Source organism: Echinops telfairi, unplaced genomic scaffold, assembly GCF_000313985.2.
Source record: "Echinops telfairi isolate 266 unplaced genomic scaffold, ASM31398v2 ScPeMD7_70;HRSCAF=299, whole genome shotgun sequence".
NCBI classification, from domain to species: Eukaryota; Metazoa; Chordata; class Mammalia; order Afrosoricida; family Tenrecidae; genus Echinops; species Echinops telfairi.
The window spans coordinates 5,249,222-5,255,540 of NW_022103968.1; the positions used below are offsets into that span (position 1 = coordinate 5,249,222).

At 46.5% G+C, this 6,319-nt stretch overlaps 1 pseudogene; it reads right to left on the reverse strand.

The window, feature by feature from the left end:
* Positions 1–401, reverse strand: part of LOC101638989 — a 23,696-nt pseudogene extending 23,295 nt beyond the window's left edge.
* Between the last annotated feature and the right edge of the window lie 5,918 nt (positions 402–6,319).

Sequence of the window (6,319 nt, forward strand, 5' to 3'; positions counted from 1 at the left end):
GGGCCTCCTGCAGACCCCATCTGATGGAAGAAGCCCTTGAAGGTGGTGGGCTCTATTTAGTGTTTACGTTTTAAAGCGGTGGGATGACAGGGTGGCAGTTTGTTTTCATGAAGGCTGACAGCATTGGAAGCCTTGTGAGGTGGTGCTCACCTGCCCTATTCACAGGGGGGCGCTGTGAATCAGAAGGGACTCCAGAGGTTGGTGTTTGGTTTTGGTGAGGGCTTCCCAGGCAAACTTTCGATGCCTTTGCAATTCGCTGCTTACTCATAGCCCATGCAAGTAACTAGAAAGTCTGAGGTTTTCATTAATACTTTGTACTTTTGAAACAGCTTTATTATGTCAACTTGGAAGTTGTGCAACATGAGATCTTACCTGTACTCAACCACATCAATATTCGACATCATCGGATTTTAACGTGAAATATCGAGAAAACTTTGCAACAGAAGTGTCGGAATCCGACCCGACACAGGTGATCTTTGTAAACAAGCTGTTCCTGTTTCGGTCAGTTAGTCGGCGTTGTTAGTAGGTGTTGTTTAAATCTTTTGCGGCTGTGTTCCAAGTGTTTTCCTATAATTTTCTTAGTTTCTGAGGCTTAAGAAAATATTGCCCTTGTTAGCTTCGCTCAATCGGTTGCCAGTGCTGGGAAGCTGACTGGCTGCTGGACTGGCCACGGAGGCCTGAAATTTGGACATGGCAATTCTGAGCCCCAGGAGCATTGCCCGTTTGTGATTACAATCATGAGCCTAGTTCCCCTGCTAATACCAGGGGTGTCGCTAGGCATGAGCCATTTGTGTCAAACCATGGCACCTACCCAGTGTCTTAACTTGCCCTTTAGCCCCGTGCCTTCTCTCTCCAATGTGTGCACACACACTGGCATTGGTTATGGTAATGGGTGCCCTGTCCCACTTGTTGATAATAATTGGTATTTTGCGGCACTAGTAGACTTCTGTGATGCAAACAATCAAAATCCGTCCATTCCTCCCCCCTTCCAAATAATTCCATTAGGATTATCTATCTGTAATAACTCCTTCACCACATTAATGGCTTGAAGACACAAACCAGACTTCCCATTTCCAAACGTTCGCGACAGAAACAGGGACAATCAGTGCGCCATTTAAATATGTATTTCTATGGGGAGGGTCACACTACTTAAAGCAAAACACCAAAATCTAACCTTTCACTTGGGCTTTGCCTAGCTGAGATGGGTCGAGCACGATGGCTAATGTCCCCAAAGAGTCCCATGAAGCCCCCACATGTAAAATAAAAGCACACAATGGACCTGTGGTTTAAAATCATTTGCCTGACACAGAGAGAACTGCCATCTGATGAAAATCCCGTAGCAGAAATACCAAATTGGGATGAATATTCCTCCAGTGCATTTTACCAATTTCAGGTATTCCTGAATTCAAAAACTCTGTCCACAACATATCTGCTGCACCAAGTTATGATGAAGACATGGGCTCACAAACAGTACAGACGCCCAATGATGATCTTCAAACGCTGTTGCTAAGTTTACATTAGAGAACCCAGTTGTCCTTTCATCCTAACCAACAAGGAGCAATTTGTGTCACTACCTCTTGTGGCACTGGGGTAAATACCTCAGAAAGGTGACAACCTGAAACCAGCATGCAAACCAGTACAGGTAAGATCTCATTTCCATTTGCCTGGCTTCACATCCCTCCTCTCAGTGGCTCCTCCTTTCAAAATAGTTTTAGTTGGCTGCCCAAAAGCATTGGATCATGGATTCAATCCATGTGATTTACTGGTTTGCTATTCCTTCTGTAATATTAATATGCATATGTAATAATATTAATACTGGATGTGATCATGATTAGGTTAATCAAATATTCTAGGAAATGCCTGACCCATGCCATTACTCAGAACACCAATTTAATGCCAAGGAGAAAAATTATGTATTTAGATGAAATCCACTTCAGTTACAAACCAGAAGAAACTCACATCTTGAACTAGTCGTTTGAAAAGGTCAAATGCTGTTCTTCTAATGTGACCCCGTCCCCATACAGATTCCCCGTTAACTATCACAGAAGTTGAATACAAAGCCACAGCATGGGGAGGAGACCAGGTGGTGCCCAGCTACTTAGAGAACAGTGTCTGGGGTCTTTAAAAGCTTACCAAACTGGGTGTTTGAGAAAGGCCCTGCTCACCCTGCTGTGTACTTCGAAGGACCATGACTGCCTGGAGAACTCCTGATGTTTGCTGAGCTGGACAGGAAGAAAAGCTGGTACAGCAATATGCGTGGCACAGCTGCCATGCCCTAGACGTGCCTACGAGGAACGGAGAACACTAGGAGCCTGTCAAGCCCACTCCTCCTTGCCTGGAACCCCAGTCTAAGGAAACACAGCCTGATTTACGTAGCGCTCTGATGGTTGGTCACAGCTGTAAACGAGGCGAGGGCTGCGGTGGTGGTCATTGGAGTCATCAGTTACTGTTGTCCCACCTGAAAGCCTTTGTTTACACCGCTGTCAGATGCATCGTTTATAGGGTAAAGAGCACCAGGCCACCTCATCTTCCAGAGAGTATATGCCGGCCTCCTGGCTGCCCCACCCTTACGACCAAAGCTGTCTGAGAAGCGAGCCTGCTGGCCATCACCTTGAACCTGTTACTTGTTCTCAATTTTATTTTGTACAATTTAGGTTTTTCCCAGTCCCCTAAACCCTTGGTCCACTTGGTGTCTGTCTTCTTTCCCTCAGAAAAGTTTTTTTTTTAATTAATCATTTTATTGGGGGCTCTTACAAATCTTATAATAATCCATCATTCAATTGTAATAAACACACTTATACATGTTGCCATCAATATTTCCAAAACATTTCTTTCTATTTGAGCCCTTGGTATCAGCTCCTCTTTTTTCCTCTCCCTCCTCTCCCCTCCGACCCTCAGAAAAGTTTTATGTGTTTTTACAAGTAACGATTTCAGGACATTTGCAAGAAGCTCAGTTGACGGTTTGAGTCCTCCCCACCTAGCGCAATCAGACACTATTGTCCGACGCACCTCTGGCGGGGCCCACACCCTGTTGATAAGGATAGTGATTGTTTCCCTGAAGGAGAGTTCAGACTGCCACCAGGAATCTGGGACCCGCCCATCTTGTCACATGCATACCCCAGTCCCTCCCCTTCCTCCTGCATGACACCTCTAGCTCATGCCCCTCCAGTACACGTATTACCTATGGTACAACCCCTTCCCGTTATGATGTCATCAGGAGGGCTTGCATGCCCCTGAGTCTATATAAGCTGTGATTAGAAATATACTGGTGTCTTCTCCCCTCTCTGCTGAGATCCTGGCCGTCCTGGAGGTGAGCATGCTACCATAAAGCGTGTCTGACTCCTTTATTGTACCCTCTCTCCTATCTTCCTATGCTGTGACTGTACTGTAATCTTTACAGATTACGGACAGACGGACGGACAATTGTGCCTACAGACCCTGCGGTTGTCAGGGGCTGGCTTACTCTGACACCAGTCTATGTGAAAGAAGGCATTTAGGGAAATCCACGATCAAGAGGAGAAAACGTGGCCATAGTGAAATGGCTGATCTGCGTCCAAGCCCATCACACTGATTGCTGACTTTCCAAACATTCGATCACCTTAGGACCGACTTAAAGGCTGTACAAATAAATAAGACAAATCAGAAAAAAAGTTTCTCTTTGTGGTTAAGACATGAATGTTCCCATGAGGGTCCTGATACCATTCAATATAACACGCATGTCAGAGACAACATCCCTCAGGAAACATTGTGCCCCTAGCTATTTTTTTAACTATCCTTCCAGAAGGTGCTTTGCAGCTATATCTTGTGACCACCCCGTGCGCCCCTCTTGCTACGCTATGTTCTGCACTTCTCCTGAGCGACTCACAGATGTACTCCAGCCAGCCTCCTTCAGTTCCTCACCTTAACACCTGCCTCTGACTCCCACAGCTTACCAGACATCAGTCACAGACTGTGCATCGTTAGTGCCTACCTCTCCATGTAAATGCCGTATATACACGTGTATAAGCCGAGGGTTTCAGCACATTTTTTAATGCCGTTTTTGTGGTAAAATTAGGTGCCTCGGCTGATATTCAGGTTGGTGTATTCTTGAGTATATACGGTACACCTGTTCTCTCACCTTTAGGAGAGCACGTAGTTTCCTTCTCTGAGATCAGACATTTCCCGGACTGCTTTCAAGCCTTTAATGAATCCGTTTTTACTTCAACAGGGTGTATGTTCAGTACTCTTAAACAAAAGTAAGTCACAGATCCCACCCATACCCAAAGGGCGGCAAATCATACCTACACGATTAACTAGGACCTAGAGACCATGAGGACCAGCTTAAACCAAACCCAATGCTATTGAATCAACAAAGCAGAACTGTCCCATAGGATTTCCGAGGCTGTACTCTTTATTGTAAGCAGAATGCCACCTCTTTCTCTCATTGAGCAACTAGTGGGTTCAAACCCCAGACCTTTCACTTTACAGCTGAGTGCTTTAACCACTTTGCCATCATGGCTCTTTGAAGCAGAGAGAGCTAATTCAAGTATCTAGCGATGCAAAATGAGAGTGAGTTATCACTATAGATCCTATAGGCACTACAAAATTTAGTCTATTTTATTTGAAGCAAGATTATCCACTTCAATAAGAGACTCATTTCTTTAAAAAAAAACAAAAAAACACACAAGTTTCCAAAACTAAGTAGAAGAAATAGAAGTACTTATGTGTATTTCTGTAATGACTGGACTTATTGTTGTTTTCTTGGGTGTTGCCACGTTGGTGCTGACTCACAGCTTCCCTGTGCACTGCAGAATGAAAACTGCTATGCACTCTGCCGTCCTCACAATAGTGCCTGTGTTTGTTAGAGCCCGGGGCTGCAACCAGTGTCCATCCATCCTACTGCGGGTCTCCCTCTGGTCTGCTGACCCTCCCCCACCGTGGACCACGTCCCTCTCCTGTGACCACCTCTGAGGGCTCACCACTCTCGTTTCTAAGGCGCCGTCTGGCGGTTCCTCCCCCGCACAGAGGGGCTCCTTCCTCTGGCAGCCCGTGGTCTGGTTGCCACCCTTCACTAGTGAATTCTTCAGTTTAAGGGAGAAAGAATGCCAATATCCCAGAAGCTGGTTAAAAAAAATAAGAAGGGACACAATCAAGTTAACGTTGCCCAAGAAGACAAGGCAGAGGAAGGGTCCCCGGCAACCTGGACACCCTGAAGAGGGCAGCAAGGCACTGCTGAAGGTACTGGGCCCCTGGAGTCTTGAGAGGAATTCCTCACCCCTTCTACCAGCTTCCCATGGGAAATGTCCCAAGGGTGACAGCAGGGGAGTCTCAGGAGGAGGGTCTCTCCTCCTGTCCACCCATCCCACCCTGCTCCCTATGAGCCTCCGAATGCCCAGACCCTGGGCAGGAGTTGTTGACTTGTGAGGTGTTTACACTGCCTTCGGTAAGAGTGAGTCACCTGGGTCGTTCTTGGGTGATGCCCAAACCCCTCCTTGGATCTGGTTGGCTGGTTCAGTTACTGGGAGTGGCTGGTGGGGTGACAGGAGTAGGCATGTTCAAACATGCTTCCTTTTCCAGACAAGGGGCAGTGAAATCCTAGGTGTCCAGAAAAGGCCCGGCCCTAGGGAGAATGCTGGCGTGACCGGAGCCTCAGGTTGGAGCAGCCTTGACCTTTCGGCGCTGGGTCTTGTTGGGAGTGCTGGCCTGCTGCTGACTGGGCGCCCGAAGGTCAGGGTTGCGATGATTTTCAGTATCTTGATGAGGGTTTTAAAATGCAGTGACTTAGATGGTTACTTCAGATTGTTCAACTCTTTAAAACTGGACTTCAGCAGACAACTGGACTTAGGGGAGCACTTATATCTTGAGGCGATAGGATGGGAAATTTTAACATAGCTGGCAGGTTTCAGGGTCTTCAGCCATCAGGACTACCTGGGGGGAGGGGGTTGTTAACACGGACTTGTAAAGATTCCCAGGCTTAAAGAATGACTCCTTACAGATCACTAACGAATAACTTTTCCAGGGACAAGCCAAGATGTTGTGCTAATGTCTCATGACCCAGGGGCTACCTGGGTCAAAAAGCAACTAAGAAGGCTTTGATTACTTTTTACCAAATGGAATGACACCCTTTCAAAGCCTTATTTTAGATTCATAAAAGGAAAGGCTATCATATGTACCATCCCGCTGATACCAACAAGTAGCTAATTCAAATACACTTTACTCCAAACTTTCTCCGAGAACCAACCAGAGTCAATTCCAACTCACAGCGACCTGTAGGACAGAACAGACCTGCCCCGTGGGTTCCTGAGGCTGGAACTCTCTATAGGAGCGGAAAGTCTCATGT